Source organism: Pelodiscus sinensis, chromosome 24 (genome assembly GCF_049634645.1).
Source record: "Pelodiscus sinensis isolate JC-2024 chromosome 24, ASM4963464v1, whole genome shotgun sequence".
In the NCBI taxonomy this organism is placed as follows: Eukaryota; Metazoa; Chordata; order Testudines; family Trionychidae; genus Pelodiscus; species Pelodiscus sinensis.
The window spans coordinates 11767217-11788947 of record NC_134734.1 but is presented as its reverse complement, the minus strand read 5'-3'; the positions used below and the strand labels follow the sequence as shown (position 1 = coordinate 11788947).

General features: G+C 54.9%; 1 pseudogene; it reads right to left on the bottom strand.

The window, feature by feature from the left end:
• Positions 1–7537: 7537 nt before the first annotated feature.
• Positions 7538–21731, bottom strand: part of LOC142819715 (phosphoribosylformylglycinamidine synthase-like) — a 65202-nt pseudogene continuing 51008 nt past the window's right edge.

Genomic DNA, 21731 nt, shown 5'->3' with positions numbered 1-21731 from the left:
CCCCTAGTCCCCAAACCTCCGCCCCCCAGTAAATCCTCTCTGTCTTTTTTGTTCCCCCAGCCTGAGAACCCCTCCACTCCTTCCCCTGACCAATGGGGGAGCAGCCATCTGGCCCCAACTGCCCTCCCCCACCCTCCACAAGGGACTGGACTCAGGCTGGAAAGACATCTGTGGCCTGTGAAGGACTCCACCAGAAATATCTAGGATGAGCAATTATCATTTCTAACTGAGGGTATGTCTACACTACAGCACTAATTCGAACTAACTTAGTTTGCATTAGTTAATTCAAACTAAGTCAATTCGAACTCGTGCATCTAGACCTAAAAACTAGTTCAAATTAGCATTTTGCTAATTCGAACTAGTATGTCCACATTGAGTGGACCCTAAACCGGGGTTAAGGCTGGCCGGAAGCAGTGCCGGCAGGGCTTCAGATTAGGACTTAGAGCGTGGAGATGCTGTCTCAGGCTAGCCGAGGGCTGTGCTTAAAGGGACCCAGCCCCCACCCCAGAGACACAGTTCTCAGGGGTTCCCCGCTCGCTTGTCTAACTCAATGAGGGACAGCAAAGCAGTCCTGGCTTGGAGTGCCCTGAATGCCCACACTCAGCACATCACAACACTCGGCCATCAGTCCGGCTGCACTTACAGCAGGCTGCCATCCGGGGGGGGGGTCAATTGGGGGGCTGCAGGAGAGCTTCCACCCCGAAGAGCCCGCAGAGCCACCCCAGTCCTCCCCATCGGGGGCTCGTACCCCATTCCTCCCTCACCTCCTTCCACTTACCCCTCCCTAGCCCCCCTTCCGGATGTACAAAAAGGACACGTGTGTTCAAAAATAGAAACTCTCTTTATTGAACAAAACTCGGGGAGACTGGGAAAAGGAGGTGGGAGAGGAGAAGAGAGAGGGTGGGAGAGGGGAGGGCAACTAAAATGATCAGGGGTTTGGAACAGGTCCCATATGAAGAGAGGCTAAAGAGACTGGGACTGTTCAGCTTAGAAAAGAGGAGACTGAGAGGGGATATGATAGAGGTCTATAAAAGCATGAGTGGTGTGGAGAGGGTGCATAAAGAAAAGTTCTTCATTAGTTCCCATAATAGAAGGACTAGAGGACACCAAATGAAATGAATGGGTAGCAGGCTTCAAACTAATAACAGAAAGTTGTTCTTCACAAAGCAAATAGTCAACTTGTGGAACTCCTTGCTGCAGGAGTCTGTGACAGCTAGAACTATAAAAGAATTTAAAGAGAAGTTAGATCAATTCATGGAGGTTGGGTCCATGGAGTGCTATTATCCAGGGGGTAGAAATGTTGTCTCTGGCCTCTGTTTGTGGAAGGCTGGAGATGGATGGCACGAGACAAATGGCTTGGTCATTGTCTTCGATCCATCCCCTCCAGGGTACCTAGTGTGGGCTGCTGTCAGCAGACAGGCTACTGGGCTAGATGGATCTTTGGTCTGACCCAGTACGGCCGTTCTTATGTTTTTATGTTCTAAGTTCAGGGTCGAGTGTCTCACTGGACAACCTTGATTTTCATGCAAACCTGCTCCTGGGTGGCCAGGCTGGTAGCTATTCTGCCCTAGACGGCCACTTTCCTGTGCTTAGTGCAGAGGTCATGGACGTTGGAGGCTTCCCCCCAAACCTGGATGAGGTCCCCGATCTCTGCACTAGACCAGGCGGGCGCCCGCCTCCTGCGACTCCAGGCAGGCTCCTGGGAGCCACCAGCCTGGTCCCGGGAAGAGGCAGAGGGCTGGCTGGCAGCGGGTGGTTGGCTCATACCGTGCCAGGTGCAGGGTCTGCTGGCTGGGTGCTGGCAGGCTTGCACCTGGCACGGGCACCGTAGCCAGACCGTGCCCCTTTAAGGGCTCCGGGGCCGAGAGGGGGGGCAGACCAGTTTCCCTGGTGGTGCCCAGAGTGGCCACCAGGGCAAGCTGGGGAGGGCTAGCCTCCCACTAGTTCGAATTAAGTGGCTACATAGCCCTTAATTGGAACTACTTAATTCGAACTAGGCATTAGTCCTCGTAAAATGAGGTTTACCTAGTTCGAATTAAGCGCTCCGCTTGTTCGAATTAAGTTCAAACTAGCGGTTTGCTAGTGTAGCGCCTATCAAAGTTAATTCAAACTAATGTCTGTTAGTTCGAATTAATTTTGTAGTGTAGACATACCCTCATTTCTTTGGTGTATCTAGTTTGTCTGCTTTGTATTATTTTCTTAGTAATCTGCTTTCATAGAATAATAGGATAATAGGACTGGAAGGGACCTCAAGAGGTCATCCGAGTCCAGCCCCCTGCCCTCAAGGCAGGATCAAGCTCCGTCTACACCATCCCTGACAGATGTCTATCTAACCTGTTCTTAAATATCTCCAGAGAGGGAGATTCCACCACCTCCCTTGGCAATTTATTCCAATATTTGACCACCCTGACAGTTAGGAATTTTTTCCTAATGTCCAATCTAAACCTCCCCTGCTGCACTTTAAGCCCATTACTCCTTGTCCTGTCCTCAGAAACCAAGAGGAACAAATTTTCGCCTTCCTCCTTGTGACACCCTTTTAGATATTTGAAAACCGCTATCATGTCCCCCCTTAATCTTTTTTCCAAACTAAACAAGCCCAGTTCATGAAGCCTGGCTTCATAGGTCATGTTCTCTAAACCTTTAATCATTCTTGTCGCTCTTCTCTGTACCCTTTCCAATTTCTCCACATCTTTCTTGAAATGTGGCGCCCAGAACTGGACACAGTACTCCAGCTGAGGCCTAACTAGTGCAGAGTAGAGCGGCAGAATGACTTCACGAGTTTTGCTTACAACACACCTGTTGATACAACCTAGAATCATATTTGCTTTTTTTGCAACAGCATCACACTGTTGACTCATATTCAACTTGTGGTCCACTATGACCCCTAGATCCCTTTCCGCCATGCTCCTTCCTAGACAGTCGCTTCCCATCTTGTATGTATGGAACTGATTGTTCCTTCCTAAGTGGAGCACTTTGCATTTCTCTTTATTAAACCTCATCCTGTTTACCTCCGACCATTTCTCTAACTTTCTAAGGTCATTTTGAATTATGTCCCTATCCTCCAAAGAAGTTGCAACCCCACCCAGTTTGGTATCATCTGCAAACTTAATAAGCGTACTCTCTATCCCAATATCTACATCATTGATGAAGATATTGAACAGTACGGGTCCCAAAACAGACCCTTGAGGAACTCCACTTGCTATCCCTTTCCAGCAGGATTTAGAACCGTTAACAACAACTCTCTGACTACGGTTATCCAGCCAATTATGCACCCACCTTATCGTGGCCCTATCTAAGTTATATTTGCCTAGTTTATCAATAAGAATATCATGCGAGACCGTATCAAATGCCTTACTAAAGTCTAGGTATATGACATCCACCGCTTCTCCCTTATCCACAAGGCTCGTTATCTTATCAAAGAAAGCTATCAGATTAGTTTGGCATGACTTGTTCTTCATAAACCCATGCTGGCTATTCCCTATCACTTTATTACCTTCCAAGTGTTTGCATATGATTTCCTTAATTACCTGCTCCATTATCTTCCCTGGGACAGACGTTAAACTGACCAGTCTGTAGTTTCCTGGGTTGTTCTTATTCCCCTTTTTATAGATGGGTACAATATTTGCCCTTTTCCAGTCTTCTGGAATCTCCCCTGTCTGCCATGATTTTTCAAAGATCATAGCTAAAGGCTCAGATACCTCCTCTATCAGCTCCTTGAGTATCCTGGGATGCATTTCATCAGGACCTGGTGACTTGCTGACATCTAACTTTCCTAAGTGATTTTTAACTTGTTCTTTGTGTATCCTATCCTCTAAACTTACCCTCTCTCTGCTTGTATTCACTACGTTAGGCACTCTTCCAGACTTCTCGGTGAAGACCGAAACAAAGAAGTCATTGAGCATCTCCGCCATTTCCAAGTTTCCTGTTACTGCTTCTCCCTCCTCACTAAGCAGTGGGCCTACCCTGTCCTTGGTCTTCCTCTTGCTTTTAATGTATTTATAAAAGGTCTTCTTGTTTCCCTTTATGCCTGTAGCTAGTTTGATCTCATTTTGTGCCTTTGCCTTTCTAATCTTGCCCCTGCATTCCCGTGTTGCTTGCTTATATTCATCCTTTGTTAGTTGTCCTAGTTTCCGTTTTTTATATGACTCCTTTTTTATTTTGAGATCATGCAAGATCTCCTTGTTAAGCCAAGCTGGTCTTTTGCCATATTTTCTATCTTTCCTACACAGCGGAATTGTTTGCTTTTGGGCCCTTAACAACGTCCCTTTGAAATACTTCCAACTCTTCTCAGTTGCTTTATGCTGTTGTTACCTCTTTACTGACTTTAAATTCACCTTTTGTAGTTAAACTGATTTCTGGTTGTTAAACTGGATAATAATTTCTAAGTGCGAGGACAGGAAGTTGCATATAGCTTCCCCCACATTGAGGAAGGGGGCATAATTATGTGTTGGCTCTGCACACAGATGGCCAATTCCCTTGGAGTGCAAAGTCCCTCAACTGCATTCTGCAGTTGAGTGTGCGGGAGGAGGCTGAGTGCAGCAGGGAGACAGGGCTGCCTTTTCCCCGGGTGCTAGTAGTAGTGCAGCACCTCCATGGCACTTACTGGCTCATCCACAGGGGTACAACATCCTGCCCTCCCCCAACAGGGGGATCATAGCTTTCCCCCAAACCAGAGATCCCCTGAACATGCTGCTTTCCCTGCATGAGATGTCATGAGTGCCGGGGACACAGGCAGAACATGACAGACATGTAATCCTACCTTGCCCTATGTCACAAATCATGCATAGGATGAACGGTTAGCATGAATGAATCAACAGTGAGCTGAAGAGAGGCTATGCTGAGGTTCAGGCAAGAGCACCAGAGGATTACGGACTTGTTTGCAATTTTAAGAAAATAACTATCTAAACGGTAAAGGAGAATGTTTGTAAGTTTGTTTGCTAATAACTTGGATGCTATAAGAGCTACTGCAACCAAACTTTGCATGGGATAACTTTTCATCCAGGAGAACGTTTTAAGATACTTTTGGACCCAGTCAGGCCCGATCTCAAGCTGTAAAAATAAAAAATAATCTGCCGCGGCTACTCCGCCCACCTTAGGTCCTGTGCTCATTGCCTGCGGCCCCCAGAGCCACCCAAGACTTGCTCCCTCCTGCCCGCAAGGTTACATAAACGACTCTATCCCCCCCCACCTGTGCCAGCCGCAGTGTCCTGACCCCCCACACGCACAATGGCTCAGGCATCCACCCTGGCCCCCGCAGCACCTACAGCCTCGGGCGTGAGCCGGGGCGCCCGTCCTGCATATAACCTCCCCTCCACCCCCACCTGCCCCCCCCCCCGTGGATGACGTGGACCTATATTTTAATCCGTATGGAAATCAGTGCAATTTTTCTACCATTCAAAAAAAGTGATAGAAATGTAGCCATATTAGTCTGGTGTAGCTGAAAAAAAAACCAGGACTATGTAGCACCTAATAAACCATCTTGTTAGTTTTTAAAGTGCTACATAGTCCTGTTTTTTTATTCAAAAAAAGATAAGGCAGTACTGTTTTTCTAAATTTTCCTGGGCAACACCAGGTAACTCCAGCTTGTGTGAAATAAAACAACTGTGTATGTGGCTGAGGTAGCGTTTCCAGCATTTGCAGATAAGAAAAAAAGTAACAAAGGAAGAATCTAACCAAGGACAGACCATTGTTTCTCACTCATGGTGAGGCAAGCGGTGCAAAAACCTGATGTTTCTGGATCAATCGTGGACACATCTGTAAGAAGAAGGGGGTGTTACTAATGGACATCACCCCATCTGGACTGTGTGTAACCAGTGGATGGCATCTCACTGGACTGGCCCCCGCCGAGGGGATATATACCTCACCATTTTCCTCCATGAGTTGGAGTCTTTCGATTTGGCATATTGGGGTGACATGCACATCAGACTTCCACCTCAACCAAATTAACCAACATTACCTGGGGTCTGGCCAGCCCCAGAGAGTGAGCTTGTGTGTAAAAGTGTGAGTGTGTTAAATTGGATTGAGAATTAGGCTGCCAAACTGGGTTAAAAATTAGATTTAAATTGTTGAGTATTCCACTTAAGTATTGTTTTTAATGCCTTTTTATGCTTGCAATTCTTTTTAAAGTCTTTCACTGTTTGTTTTAATTAAATACTTAATATACTAAATATACATATAGTGCTTTCAAAATTTGCTCCTGAATTATTTGCAATATACTTGTCAAGGGTCCAATCTACTGTGGAAGTCTTGTTCTGTGAGCCGATTCTAATACACCATCAGGAGCTCTGTTTGCTTGGCTCAATCACCCACACAGCAGCAGCAGCGCCCTCTTTTGACACCTGTGCTGCAGGGACAGAACAAAAGATGAGGGATGCAGTGCTACATTTCTGCCAGAGTTCAGAGCCCTGGGACCTGGTAGCTCAGCCCTGGCACCTCTGGGTCTGGCAGCTCAGCATGCGCAGATCGCCCAATCCTGGCTCTTCCAGGTTGTAATCTACTTGCCACGGGCGAGTAGATTGCATTATTTGTCGAGCCCTGGTTATGGGTAAAAATATTAGCTGAGCTCCAGCACCTCTCGTTAGGAATAAAGCGCTGGTTGGGTGACCTTAACCCTGCACCCTGTGCTTTCCCAGCCCACAATTCCCCCAGGACCTTATGCATCCCACATGGCCTAACCAAGGTAAGCAGAAGCTCCTCAAGGCAGTCAGTGTCTGGGAAACGTGGCAGGCTTTTTTTCCACTGCTCTGGGCAGGTGTGCTTACAATCACAGGACATTGAATGATTATAGGGCCCAAGTTCTCACCTATCGGCTGTGTCTATACTGGCATGATTTTCCGGAAATGCTTTTAACGGAAAAGTTTTCCGTTTAAAAGCATTTTCGGAAAAGAGCATCTAGATTGGCACGGACACTTTTCCGCAAAAGCACTTTTTGCGGAAAAGCGTCCGTGCCAATCTAGACGTGCTTTTCTGCAAAAAAGCCCTGATTGCCATTTTCGCAATCGGGGCTTTTTTGAGGAAAACAAATCTGAGCTGTCTACACTGGCCCTTTTGCACAAAAGCTTTGCACAAAAGGACTTTTGCCTGAATGGGAGCAGAATAGTTTTTCTGCAAGAAGCACTGATTTCTTACAGTAGGAAGTCAGTGCTTTTGCGGAAATTCAAGTGGCCAAACTAGACAGCTGGCAAGTTTTTCTGGAAAAGCGGCTGATTTTCCAGAAAAACTGGCCAGTCTAGACACAGCCCTTGTGTCTTCAGTCCTCAAGGGTTGTGGGGCAAAGCAGGAGGCAGAGCTGCAGACCAGATGCCCATACAGCCTCCCTTGTTTATAGGGATTGTCTGATACCTGTCCCCAGCCTCCCCATGTGCAGGGGTCACATGCTGTCCAGGACTGTGAGATTATATCATCTAGCTCTCAAAGGGCAGGATACACAGTGCAGGGGCCTCCACTGCCTCATTCTAGGTGGTGAGTTGGGGCTGGTTAACCTGACAGAAGTGCCTGGATGCAGCTGGGCTATCAGTGCCCGTCTCAGAGGCTACATCTACTCTACAGGGGTTTTGTGCAAAAATCCGCGGAGCGGCCACACCTCAAGTGCATTTCTGCACAGGCACCACTCGCAGGTGCCCTGGCTCTGCGTGTTCCAGAATGAGACCTCCATGGTGCGGTGCCAGCTGGGCGGCATCCAAGCCCAATGCCAGGGCAGCACGCAGCGCTTGGTGTGGTGCATCATGGCCAGGTGGTGCCCATCAGGGAAGCAGAGCCCCGCAATACCCTGTGGGGAGCTGTTCGGATTCAGGGGGTACTCCTGGGTGGGCTGGCCCTGGTTGTCCACATAGTGCAGTGGGGCCAGGTGCCACAACGTCACCGCAGCCAGCACCTTGGGCAAGCGGAACCGCATCCAACCTGGGGAAGGGGAGAAGAGGGGCTGGGTTGGATGGGAGCTGGAAGCCTGGTTCCTTTCCCTGTGCAGAAACGGGGACTCCCCCAGCTGAGAGTGCCCAGCCTGCTCCAGCCTTAGCTTTGGCCAGCAGCTGCGCCCTGCTTCTCCTGCACCCAGCCAAGGCCCAGAGCTCTCCAGTGCCTTCTCCTTGGCACACACGCCCCAGCTAACAACCGGGGGGGAGGAGGGAGGATACGCAGGGACCACCCTTTCCAAGAGCGACCATACGAGGCATGGAGGGAACCACACTCCACTCCCAATCCAGAGGCATCTCTCTCTCTATGCCCCCTTTACTGAAGGCGGCTCCTGAGGGTCTGCAAAGAGCTTTTCTACCATTGACATGGCTGAAACCAACCAATTCACCTCCCGCTCCCCACACCAGCAGGAGGACCTGTTGGTCCGCCCACTCATGGGACACAGCTTGAAAGGCGGGTGGGGGAGAGGGAGGTGCAGAGACAGCCCAGTAAAGGCTGCTAGGGAAAAATCCTCCCATTCCAGGTACCCTCGAATACCATGAGGGCAACCTGCATGGGACTATCGCTCGACCCCATTTCTGGGGTAAGACCCCAGCACTGGCAGAGCCGTTACCTTCTCCATGGGCCACCCAGATGCCCAGGGTGGAGCCAGCCATGCCCCGCAGCATCATTGCTGGGCTCTCCTCAATTCACAGTGCCACAAAACTTGACTCAAACTGGCCTGAATCGTTGGGGGAGAGCAGCACCCCGGGACGGACAGCTTCACCTGTGGACAGACAGACAAGGTGAGCCACACTCCTCAGAAATAGCCATTTCTTGATGCTCCCAGATAACTCCCCTACTCCCGCTACACAGGACCCCTGAATCTACCCCTCTCCCAGACATCTCCCATGCCAGCCCTGCCCTACTCACCTGCAGGGCTGCTCTTGGGGCTCTCAGCTTCTACCCAGCCCAGCAGCACCATCAGCTGGCAGCCGTTGCACACGCCCAGGCTGAACTTGTCCCTGAGCCGGTGAAATGCCTCAAACCGGGCCCATGCCTGAGGGTTGAAGATCATCGTAGCTGCCCATCCTAGAGACAAAGAGGGGCCCTGGGGGTCAGAGCATGGAGCCTGCCCTGTCTAGGGGGTGCCAGCTCCCATCCAGCCCCAGGGCAGGAACTGGCTAGTTCAGAGGGGTGGGCGATGGCGCTGGTCCCTTATAAGGGACCACAGAGTGAGGACCAGCTGGCTCGGCAGAGGCAAGGGAAGTAGGAACACTGGCTCAGGGGTAGCATCTGACCTTTGGCAGACCCCAGAACATCTGCGTAGCTGTAGCCCCCCACGAACAGGAGCCCCTGAAATGAGGCCAGAGCCACGATTCCTACACACAGGTCCTGCATGGTCACGTCCCAGGCCTGAGAGAGGGGAAGAAAACAGACATACATCCTCCTTCCTCCCCCGCACCGATACCCACACACGCACCTTGCAGCAGCAGCTGGGTGACATGGAAGCAGGCTGCCAAGGTGTCCGGGCTGTCCAGGTCTGGGCAGCAATCCCCTAGCTGGAAGTAGCACTGTGCCAGGGCACTGCCCCCCAGCCAGTGCTGCTCCGGGCTCAGCTCCACATACAGCAGGGCCCCTGCAGGGCAAGAGAGATGGGGTCAGAGCCAGACATCTCCAGGATCTCCTGCCCCTGCCCCTGCCCCTGCCCTGTGACACGAGAACCAGCATCCCGTAGAGGGGGTCAGGCCCCATGCCCTGCCTCTTGAGGCAGCCCTCACCTCTTACCTTTGCCATTGGGGCACTTGAGGTCCGGTGTGATGGTGGCCGTGATGTCCGAACACACGGCATAGGCCGACATGACCAGCATCCCTGCAGGGAGAAGGGATGGGGTCAGTGGGGATTACAGCTAGCTTGGGAGGAGGAGGGCAGGACTGCAGGCCAGGATAGCCCGGGCACCTGTAGGGGAGGTGTTGGGGGTCGCTTTGGTTAAAGGGGGTGGGGAGGAGAGGAGTAAAAACTGGCTCTAGTGAGGGCAGAGGGTGGCCCTGGTGCACACACGCGTCCAGCAGAGCTTTGTGGGAGAAGAGGCAACTGGCGATGTGCCTCAGTTTCCCTGTGGATGAATGCTCGGCCTGCTGGCTGCAAAAATGTGATGTGGCTGTTGTGGGGCACAGGAGCAGGGGGTGGAGACCTCTTAGACACAATCCCAGGAAAGCAAGGGGAGGGCCCCATAAAGACTGGAGCATGGTGAGGGGGCAGAATCCAGCCCTCACACTCACCAGGTGCCATGACAATGTCATCGCTCATGCGAGCCACCATGCTGAGCGAGTCCTTGCCCCTGTCCACGGCCACCCCCGGCTGGGCCATGACGCTTCACATGGCCCACAGGCATCCACGAGTGCTGCGCCATCGCCCTGCTTTGCCGCCCACATCCAGTTCCTGCTGCACTTCATGTCCTGGGGGAGGGAGGGGTTAGATACAGGATCCCTGTACAGCTCCCCAATCCTCTGAACCATCCCAAGGCCCCCCATACAACCTCAGGGCTGCCCCATCGCCCCTATGCCCCCAGCCCCATGGCTCCCTCAGTTAGTGCCCACTGCACCTTATCCTACGGAGAGCAGGGGGTGATCAGCCATGCCTCCCTCCCACTGCTCTGTCCCACACCACCCTTCTGCCCCATAGCCCTCCATACAGCTGTCCCCACAGCTCCATGCCCCCCTCTCTCCACACTGCCCCCAGGCCTGTGGCTGCCATCACCATGACCCCTGCACTTCAAGTCCAGGGGGCAGAGACCTATGGATCCTGATAATGACCCCCGTCCTGTCCTTGCTGTATTTCATATTCCGTGGGGGGAGAAGAGAATCAGTCACAGGACCCCATATCCCTCATAACCAGTTCCTGCAACATTTCACATCCTGAGGAGAAAAGCAGGGAGGCCAGCCATGGGATCACCATACAGCCCCATGGCCTCCTCCCTCCCCCCCCCCCACAACCCCACGGGCCCCCTCTACCTCCAATACCAACTGCATGTCAAATCTGGTGTAGGGGGAACGGTCAGACAAAGGCTGGCTCCTTCCCCCCTTGTACCTTCATTCTGTCCCCTCCCGCAGTACCCCCCACTTTCCCCACTGGGTGACTCACCCGCAGATTGGTGATGCGAGCAAAGACCAGGTTGGTGAGCGCCTCACCCACGGCCAGGTGGGCTCCTGCGCCTGAGTCGATCAGGCCCTTGAGTGGCTGCTCCCCGAGGGCTGTGGCCGCCCCCACTGTCTCAAAGGGGGACAGGGCCACCACGGCCACGTCAGCCAGAGTAGCGTGCAGGAACCCCACGCACTGCTGCTGGGCCACCAGTCCCGTCACCGACCGGTCCACCTGCCACAGAAACATGGCTCAGAGGGCAGTACCCCTTGGGGAGGAGAACTGGGGCCAGGGATTGTGAGGGCACCACCCTGGGGTGGAGGATAGGGACAAATGGGTTGTGGGCATAGCCCTCTACAGGAGGGCAGAGACACACAGTTGGGGGGCATAAGGCACCACCCCTCTGGAAGGTGTGGGGGCTAGGAGGGAAAGACACAGGGTCAGGGTTTTTACCCTCCTTGGACCTATACGTTCCGGGAGAGGTGGGGACTGGTAGCTTATTGGTCAGGTAGTGTTTGCTGGCCACGGCTGGCAGCCGCAGGACCCACTCCAGAGCATTCCCCACACTCAGCTCAGAGGGCAGGGTCAGAGGGCGCAGAGTTGGGCTATTGAGGGTCAAGACAAATTTCTGGGGGAAAAAATTGGACATTCATTAGTTAAACCAGCAGGGGGCGCTGTGGGGAGCAGAGATGGAGGGTGCTCTCTGTGGGGGAGCTCTCAGCTACTCCACCCTGGCTGCTCCCAGCAGAGACGGCTGTGCAGAGCCAGGTGGGGCACCATGCTTGGGAGAAGCTCCCAGCTTCATCAATTCTGGCTTCTCCCAGAAGGGGGCAGCATGGGGAGCAGGGTTCAGGCACCATTATGTGGGTGAAGCTCCTCGCTACTCCAGCCCTGCCTGTCCCCAGCAGGGGGTGCTGTGGGGGCATCACATTTGGAAGAAACTTCTGGCTCCTCCAGCCCTGGCCTCTGGGGGGCTTCAGGGGATCTAAGGTTGCAACCCCAGGGCCTCCCCCGGTACCTTGCGTGGCATCTTGCCCAGCACCCCGTCCAGTTTCAGGTTAACTGGATGATTCTTCTCATTGGTCTGCATCAGCCCCACATCGGTCACCGGCGCCTTCAGGTCGTCCACCAGCACAATCTGAGGGAGGCAACGTAGGAGTCGGTGATGAGTCACGACCCCCACTCCATGGCCCTGTGTGCTGGGGGTGCAGAGGGCTAGGAGGCGAGAGCCCCTCCCTCCAGCCCGTCTCTCCTTCAGGGATGTTGGGGCACCTGGTCCTAGACCCAGGGCAGCTGCCTGGCCTCAGAGCTAGAACAGAGCTCACCCAGGGCCAGGCCCAGCTCAGGGACCCTGCCCCAGTCAGAGACCCACATCTGTGCTGCAGTTCTGGGCCTGAGCTCTGGCTGGCAGCACCAAGTGGTGTGGATTGCTCACCACCTCTACCCCACCTCACGTCACCCCTACCTGCCTCCCCCCACAGCGCTGAGCTCCCTTGTCCCTGGGGTGCAAGCAGCCTTCCCCCTCGCAAACACTGCCGGAACCAGCCACCCTCAGGAGCTTGGGTGCCCTGTATGCCCCATGTAAGCAGCAGCAGCTCAACTGCCTCTCACCAATCCCAGGCCCCTCGTCGCACCCACACTTCTGGACCCAGGTCTGGCCACTGTGTCCCCAATACATGAATCCCACCGCTCGCCCAGGGGCCAGGCCTACCACACCTTCCCCAGCTGTGAGTTCTAGACCCATCTCCAGGCCCTGGCCCCAATCTGGCACCCATACCTGTCCGTCCTCAGTGATGGTGCCCACGATGTCCACAGGGCAGCGCTCGCAGTGACCCAGGCGCTGCAGCAACGCGGTGTTGGTGGGGTGCAGCAGGAGGGCATTGGACTCCTGGTACTCAGCCCCCCAGATCTCCAGCATGCTCAGAGTGAGGTCACCCAGCTGGTCAGGAGAGGGGAAGACCGAAGTGTCAGGGTGGGAGAGAGACCAAGGGTACGTCTACACTACAACGTTAATTCAAACTAACTTAGTTCGAATTAGTTAATTCGAACTAAGCTAATTCGAACTAACGTATCCAGACTAAAAAACTAGTTCGAATTAGCGTTTTGCTAATTCGAACTAGCATGTCCATATTAAGTGGACCCTGAACCGGGCTTAAAGATGGCCGGAAGCAGTGCCGGCAGGGCATCAGAGGAGGACTTAGAGCGTGGAGATGCTGTCTCAGGCTAGCCGAGGGCTGTACTTAAAGGGTCCCGACCCCCACCCCGGACAGACAGTTCTCAGGGGTGTCCCGCTTGCAAAGCAGTCCTGGCTTGGATTTCCCGGAGTACCCACACTGGGCACATCACAGCACTCGGCCATCAGCCCGGCTGCACTTGCCGCAGGCTGCCATCTGGGGAGAGGGAGTAATTGGGTGGCTGCAGGAGAGCTTCCACTCCCAGAAGCCCGCAGAGACAGCCCAGTCCTCCCCATCGGGGGCGCGTACCCCATTCCTCCCTCACCTCCTTCCACTTACCCTTTCCTAGCCCCTCTTCTTGATGTACAAAATAAAGGACAATTGTGTTCAAAAATGGAATCTGTCTTTATTTAACAAAACTGGGGGAGACTGGGAAAAGGAGGTGGGAGAGGGGAAGAGAGAGGGTGGGAGAGGGGAGGGCAACTAAAATGATCAGGGGTTGGGAACAGGTCCCATATGAAGAGAGGCTAAAGAGACTAGGACTTTTCAGCTTAGAAAAGAGGAGACAGGGGGGACAGGATAGAGGTCTCTAAAATCAGGAGTTGGGTGGAGAGGGTGCATACAGAAAAGTTCTTCATTAGTTCCCATAAAGAAGGACTAGAGGACACCAAAGGAAAGGAATGGGTAGCAGGCTTCAAACTAGTAACAGAAAGTTGTTCTTCACAAAGCAAAGAGTCAACCTGTGGAACTCCTTGCTGCAGGAGGCTGTGAAGGCTACAACTAGAACAGAGTTTAAAGGGAAGTGAGATCAAGTCATGGAGGCTGGGTCCATGGAGTGCTATTAGCCAGGGGGTAGAAGTGGTATCCCTGCCCAAGGTTTGTGGAAGGCTGGAGAGGGATGGCACGGGACAAATGGCTTGGTCACTGTCTTCGGTCCATCCCCTCCAGGGTCCCTAGTGTTGGCCGCTGTCGGCAGACAGGCTACTGGGCTAGATGGACCTTTGGTCTGACCCAGGACGGCCATTGTAAGCTCAGGGTCAGGGGTCTCAGTGGACCACCTTGATTTTCATGCACACCTGCTCCTGAGTGGCCAGGCTGGCAGCTCTCCTGCCCTAGACGGCCACTTTCCTGTGCCTAGTGCGGAGGTCGTGGACGAGGTCCACGATGTCCGCACTAGCCCAGGCGGGTGACCGCCTCTTGCGGTCCCGGGCAAGCTCCCGGGAGCCGCCAGCCTGTTCCCGGGAAGAGGGGGAGGGCTGGGGGGCATTGGGTGGGTGGTTAAATCCATGCCAGGTGCAGGGTCTGTTAGCTGGGTGCTGGCAGGCTTGCACCTGGCACGGGCACAGTAACCAGCCCGTGCCCCTTTAAGGGGTCCGGGGCCGGAAGGGGGGCAGAAGAGTTTCCCTGGTGTTGGCCAGAGTGGCCACTAGGGAAACCAGGGGAGGGCTAGCCTCCCACTAGTTCGAATTAAGGGGCTACACACCCCTTAATTCGAACTAGCTAGTTCGAACTAGGCTTAATCCTCGTGGAATGAGGATTACCTAGTTCGAACTAAGCGCTCCGTTAGTTCGAATTAAATTCGAACTAACGGAGCGCTAGTGTAGCGCCTATGAAACTTAGTTCGAACTAACGGATGTTAGTTCGAACTAACTTTGTAGTGTAGACATACCCCAAGAGAATTGGAAGGGGTGAGATCAGGGTCCCACACGCGCAAAAGGGGCCAAAGGGATGCAGCAAAAGCGATGGATGAAACTTCCACTTGAGGAGGCAGTAGTCCCCCTTTCCAGGTCCCTCCTCCTTCCCACTATCTCCCTCCTCTCTTTCCACTCCTTCCCTGGCGGTCTGTGTCCCTGCTCACTATGCACTTGTTCCCTTTCAGCCAAAGCAAATTATTTTTGAAAAAACTTTCTGTTTTTCTGCAATTTCTTTTTCAACGAAATGGAGCATGTTTTGTACCATGTGCCAGACATGCAGAAGGTACCCAATTAACAGCACTAAATCTGGGAATAAGAAAGGTCAGTCATGGGTTTATTATATAACCTGATAGCTCTAACTGGGACCTGCCATTCTGTGTTCCAGGAGTTTGGGGCGTTTCCAAGCTTTCTGCATGTCAACTTGCAAATGCCCAAAATCCCTCTCATTAATCCCGGGGAACACAGAATGGCAAGCCTCAGTTAGAGCTAATTGAGAAATTTTTGTCCTTTCTTCACACAATCAAACAAAGCCTCGACCTCAGCTGGCATTTGTCACCTGACAGGAAGAAAATGACTGGAATCTGACTGCAGAAGATGCTACCTCATTTTCACTTCTACATACAAACAAAACCGAGGGTTTCCTATGTTGATTGTTCCAGCAGCAGTGAGCACCACAGGAAAATACAGGCTGGCTGCTGCTTTACCAATAGCAACTGTTTGGCTCACAGAACCACAGCGGCAAAATGAGCCATGGAGGAAGCATGGTGTTGCCAACTTTATGTATCAGACTGGCAGACCCAATATCCCCAGAGGTGAAGGAACCAAATCCCTAGCCCTGCTCTCACCAGGTACCCCTAATCTTCTAACCATTGAAAAGACCAAACCTACCAATACTGATCACCACCACCATGTCCCTCTGGTCCCCCTTTCTTCCCTCCACACCCTTTTCTTCCCAGCCTTCCCCCTCCCCCAGCTTACTATGCATCCTAGCCAATAGCTCCCCCTGCCCTGCCCTACCCATCACAGAATTTGAACAAGTAATCAATCTAATTGCCCAGCCCAGGCCATTGGTCACCTGTGGGAACACTCTGAAGGGCTCTGGCCAAGGCAGAGGAGGATCCGTTCCTCCTGGCCATTTATTGCTTTGCCCAGTCCCACTTAGCTGGCCCTGGGGACAGACCAGCACAAGGTGTCAGCTACCACAAATAGGCCAGCCTAATGCTGTGTGCACAGTAAACATGTGTGCTGCAGGGAGTGCTGGCCCATCTGCATCTTTGTGTAACCCTTTGAAAAGGGGGAGGCCTTGTGGTGCCCTGCTCTCACTACCGCTGCCTCTTCTGGCAAATTGTCTGTACAGTCGGCTGGTATCACAGAGACTTGGTGGGATATTACACACAATTGGAATATTAGTATGGAAGGGTACTGCTTAATCAGGAAGCACAGGCAGAGAAGAAAAGGAGAGGTGTTGCCTTATATATTAAAAATGTACACGTTTGGACTGAGGTAGAGATGGGCATAGGAGACAGACGTGTTGAGTCTCTGAGGGTATGTCTACACTACAAAGTTAGTTCAAACTAATGGACGTTAGTTCGAACTAACTTTCATAGGCGCTACACTAGCGCTCCGTTAGTTCTAACTTAATTCGAACTAACGGAGCGCTTAATTCGAACTAGGTAAACCTCATTTTACGAGGATTAAGCCTAGTTCAAACTAGGTAGTTCGAATTAAGGGCTGTGTAGACCCTTAATTAGAACTAGTGGGAGGCTAAGGCTTCCCAGGTTTCCCTGGTGGCCACTCTGGCCAACACCAGGGAAACTCTATTGCCCCCCTCCCGGCCCTGGAGCTCTTAAAGGGCCACGGGCTGGCTACACAGTTTGTGCCCGTTGCAAGGCTGCCAGCACCCGTGCCAGCACACCCTGCACCTGCCACACCATGAGCCAGCCACCCGAGGACACCCAGCCCTCCAGTGCTCCCCAGGACCAGCCTGGCGGCTCCCAGGAGCCTGCCCGGGGGCGCAAAAGGCGGGCGCCCGCTTGGTCAAGTGCGGAGATCGTGGACCTCATCGAGGTTTGGGGGGAAGCCTCCAATGTCCACAATCTCCGCACTAGCCACAGGAACGCGGCCGTCTACAGCCGCATGGCTGACAGCCTGGCCCCAGGGGCCACCAGCGCAGCCGGGAGGAGGTGCGCTGCAAGATTAAAGACCTGCGGCAGTCCTACTCCCGGGCCTGCCAGCCAGGGGCCGACCCGGAGGCCTTCCCCCACTTCCACACCCTGGCCCGCCTTCTGGGGGCTCATGCCGTCCCTGCCCCCCGGGACGTGATAGACCCCGGAGCAGAGGGCCCGCTCCAGGAGACGGAGGAGGAGGAGGAGGGCTCTGAGAGCCAGGAGCCTGCCGCCAGCCTGCCCAGGACCCGGGACCCCCGAGGCACCCCACAGAGCCGCTCGCCTGTGTCGTCCGAGGCCGGGGAGGCGTCCACCTGTGAGTACCATCGTGCTCCCCTTATGTGTATGGGGGGCTGGGGCGAGAGGGAGCCCCGGGACCGTGCGCCTAGGCCTTGCCCACCATGGAGCAGCAGCTGGGGATCCTGCAGGGGCCCTGGCCTTGTAGAGGGGAGCTGGGTTTCACACACCTGGGCCCCTGGGGTAATTGACCGCTGGTCTTGTTGCACCACAGCTGCAGCACCTGGGCCTGCAGGGTGCACCACACTGCCTGCAGCAGCTGCCCGTGCCCGGGCAAGAAGGAGAGCCAGGAATGAGGAGGACTACCAGAGGCGGCACCTCCAGTTCCTGGATCACCAGCTCCGCACCCAGGACCACTGGGTCCAGGAGGAACTGAGGCTGCGCCGGAGGAGTTTGGAGGCCCTGGAGGAGCAGGGCCCTGCCCTGCGAGGCCACCTCCAGAGCCTGCTCGACCGCTTCCCATTTCCTCCTCCTCCTGCTCCCCCTGCTCCTCCTGCTCCCCCTGCTGCCCCTGCTCCCCCTCCTGCTCCCGCTCCTGCTTCCTCCACACCCCCCGTCCCTCCTGCCCCCCCCCCACAACCATTTCCCACCGATGCCCCCGGACCCGCAGTGTGGCGAGATGGGAGAGGCAGCTGGACTCCCACCCCTGAGCTTTCCTTTCCCTTCCTCCCTTCCCTCCCCTTCCAGATCCCTCGTCCCAGGTTTCCCCCTCCCGTCTCCCACCCTCATTCCTCCCTTCCCCCACCCCAGTTATGTGAAATAAACATACGTTTTTGTTTGAAAAACAGGTGTCTTTATTTTACAGTAGCTAGGGAGGGGAAAGGGGAAGAGGGGTAGGGTGGAAGAAGGCCCCAGTGGGGCATGCAAGGGAGAGGTCAGTCCTCCTCCTCCACCAGGAAGCTCTCCCGCAGGGCTTCCCGGATCCGGACGGCCCCCCGCTGGGCTTCCTGGATGGTGGCGGTGCGGGGCTGACCGTAGTGTCCAGCCATGCGGTCAGCCTCAGCCATCCAGTCTGGCAGGAAAGCCTCCCCCTTTCGCTCACACAAATTGTGGAGCACACAACATGCTGCCACCACAGGAGGGATGTTGTGCTCGGCCAGGTCGAGACGGCTGAGGAGGCATCGAAAGCGGGCTTTAAGTCGCCCGAAGGCCCCCTCCACCATGATGAGGGCCCTGGTCAGCCTGGCATTGAAGGCCTGGCAGGAGGGATTGAGGTGCCCTGTGTAGGGCTTCATCAGCCACGGCTGCAGTGGGTAAGCGGCATCCCCCACCAGGCACACGGGCATGTCCACATCCCCGACCCTGATGTGGCGGTCGGGGAAGAAGGTCCCGGCCTGCAGCCGCTGGCACACGGAGGAGTTGCGGTACACCCGGGCGTCGTGTGCTTTGCCGGACCAGCCCACATTAATGTCCGTGAACTGTCCCCGGTGGTCACACACGGCCTGCAGGATCACGGAGAAGTACCCCTTGCGGTTCACGTAACGGGACGCCTGGTGTTCCGGGGCACGGATGGGGATGTGCGTCCCGTCGATGGCTCCACCGCAGTTGGGGAAGCCAAGGGCGCCGAACCCCCGGATGACGGCATCCGGGTCGGCGAGGCGGACCACCCTGCCGAGCAGCACCCGGTTGATGGCCTTGACCACCTGCGGAGAGAGACACAGCAAAGCGCCAATCAGTGGGGCGCCCGGGTGGCTGGGAGCGTTCGTGCCCTGGCAGTGCCCCGCGCCCCACTCCCAGAAGCAACCCCCCTGGCGGCGTGTAGTACGGCCGGGACAGACCGACCCCTCCGGTGCGGGGCGCTTTCGCCTCCTCCCGCCCCCCCCTTTGTCCCTGGGGCAGCCCATCCCTTCTCGCAGCTCCCCTGCCCCCTGGCTCGGTGGCCGACGAGTGCCATACCTGCATGAGCACCGCTCCGACGGTGGATCTCCCCATGCCGAACTGGTTCCCGATAGATCGGTAGCTTTCCGGCGTGGAGAGCTTCCAGAGGGCGATGGCCACCCGCTTCTGGAGGGGGATGGCAGGCCTCATGTGAGTGTCCCTTCTGCGCAGGGCAGGGGCGAGCCACTCGCAGAACTCCAGGAAGGTGTCCCTCCTCATCCTGAAGTTCTGGGTCCACTGTCGGTCCTCCCAGCGCTCTAGGACGATGCGGTCCCACCAGTCGCTGCTGGTGTCCAGACGCCAGACGGAGCGGGGCACGCCTGTGCCGGGGCACTGCCGCAGCTCCTCCATGGCCCCCAGGGCGGCCAGGCGGAGAGGCAGGGGGCTGACGTGCACCAGGAGGTGCCAGGCAGCCTCGAGCCATTGCTGGCAGGCTTGCAGCAGCAAGTCCAGAAAGTGCACCAGAGGGTGCAGGGCGAGCTGTGGCTCCATGTTGCCACCTGCGGCGGCCCCCCCGAAGGGAAGCACCGACACAGACGGGCACAGAGACCAACGCTTTGCTGTCCCTCGGCGAGGTTGGCAAGCAAGCAGGAAAAGCTGAGAACCGGCTGTCCAGGGGGGGTCCCTTTAAGCTCGAGCCTCAGATAGCCTCAGACAGCAGCCACACAAAGCAACTACTGACCTGATGCCCTGCCAGAACCAGTTTCAGCTGCCCTTAAATGCCCCCTGCGTCCAATCAGTGTGGACACGATAGTTCAAATTAGCAAAACGCTAATTCGAACTAGTTTTTAGTTCTAGATGCGCTAGTTCGAATTAGCTTAGTTCGAATTAACTAATTCAAACTAAGTTAGTTCGAATTAGCGCTGTAGTGTAGACATACCCTCAGTTAGGCTAAAAGGGGTAAAAAAACATGAGTGATATCATGCTAGGGGTCTACTACAGGCCATCTACCCAGGTAGAAGAGGTGGATGAGGCATTTTTTTTAAAATAAGTAACAAAAGCATCCAAAGTGCAAGATTTGGTGGTGATGGGGGACTTCAACTATCCAGACATATGTTGGGAAACTAACACAGTGGGGCACAGATTATCCAATACATTTTTGGACTTCATTGAAGACAACTTTTTATCTCAGAAGGTTGTAAAAGCAATTAGGGAAGACAGGGGCGGGGTCACCCCCCCAGACACAAATCTCCTGATATAGATTCCACGCCCCAGCCAGCAGCTCTCCCAAATCCTGCTCACAGGTACTGTCCCCTAGTCCCTCGTGGGAAGAGCCATGGGGGAGGGGTCCTCTCTGCCCCTTGCTCTGCTACCCCCAAAACAAAGATCATTTCACTCCCTGAAATACAGCTTGCTGACCCAGCCACCCTGCATCGGGGAGGGTGTGTGTGTGTGTGTGGAATGGGAGAGACAGAGCACAGACCCAATGTCCCCCATTGCTGCCATCACTACCTGCTCTCAGGCCGGTGGGGGCATAAATGCCTGGGGGCCTGACTGAGACCCACCACTGGGTGCTTCCTGGGGATGCATAGAGAAAGGAGGCTGGGCAGTGCCCGTTACAGACATGGGGAGAGGGCCGGGTGTGAGGGCTGCATTGTGGAAGGGAGTGTATGGCAGAAAAGGGGTAGCAGTGCCAGGGCTGAGGAGGGCAGGACCCCCTGTGGCTGGGGGCAGGGCTGTGTGGGAATCATGTTGGGCATAGCAGGAGCAATCCAGCCAGTGGCTGTGGCAGGGGCCTTGCCCAGGGCTTTGCTGATCCATCCCTAGAGCAGTTCCTGCTCCCCACTCACCTGGATGAAGGAGGTGGCACCTCCCCCGACTCCAATCCGGTACACAGGGCCCCCCACTTTCACCACCAGCATCCCTGGGGGGAGAGCGAACAGTGAGACCCCGCAAAACCCACCCAGCCCCACGGCCGGACACTGGCTCCCCCTCTCTTCACCTTGTGGAGGGTCGGGGAGGGCAGTTGGGGCCAGATGGCTGCTCCCCCATTGGTCAGGGGAAGGAGCGGAGGGGTTCTCAGGCTGGGGGAACAAAAAAGACAGAGAGGATTTACTGGGGGGCGGAGGTTTGGGGACTAGGGGGCACTCACCAGGCTTGGGGCGCTCCTTGTGCACATGAGCATCTTCTATGACGCCAATCCCCCACTGAACATGATGGGCTTGATCCACTCAGCGCTGCCCATTGGGGAGCCGCTGGCCGAAGGAGTGGGCAAACCCTGTGCACGATGGGGGATGGGGTTAGAGACCAGCCCACCCAGCCCTTCCCTGTGCCATGCCACACTGGGAGCGACAGTTCTTTAGCACCCGGCATTTCCCTTGTCCAGACTGTTACACACCTCCCCTCTCCTGCTCCACCCCAGAACGAGGCACAATTCCTTCTGCTACTGCTCCCTGCACCCCAATCCCAGCCCCAGAGCCAGGCATGTTCACCCCCCTCCAGGTACTCCCCAGCCATCAGATGCCAGACTAGAAGCCACAGCCTTCTGGTAC